Source organism: Frankliniella occidentalis, unplaced genomic scaffold (genome assembly GCF_000697945.3).
Source record: "Frankliniella occidentalis isolate FOCC.00 unplaced genomic scaffold, Focc_3.1 Scaffold318, whole genome shotgun sequence".
Classification (NCBI taxonomy): domain Eukaryota; kingdom Metazoa; phylum Arthropoda; class Insecta; order Thysanoptera; family Thripidae; genus Frankliniella; species Frankliniella occidentalis.
Genome location: NW_026267443.1, coordinates 136,713 through 137,032, shown reverse-complemented (window position 1 = coordinate 137,032; position 320 = coordinate 136,713).

The window sequence follows — 320 nt, the reverse complement described above, 5'->3', positions numbered from 1 at the left end:
ACGGCGCTGCTTCATTGAGAGACAAGAGAGAGAGTTTTAAGAGTTGAGAGTTTTAAAAAAATCAAAGAAAAAGTTTTTAAACGAGTGTTTTGCGTATGTGCCCCTCTCTGACTACGTTTTCCTATGGCACGAGTCCGTCCAGGCGGGGGACGGCGTAGAGTGGTACGGTACCCGCGCTGACGGCTTACCCGGGCCGTGAGGCCGAGGGACTACTCTACCCTGACCTGGGGGCCGACAGTACACAGCAGTCGGCCCACATCTTCGTCGCCAAACTTTGGACTCTTTGGGTATCATGCAGTTATGATGATACGTAAACGGGT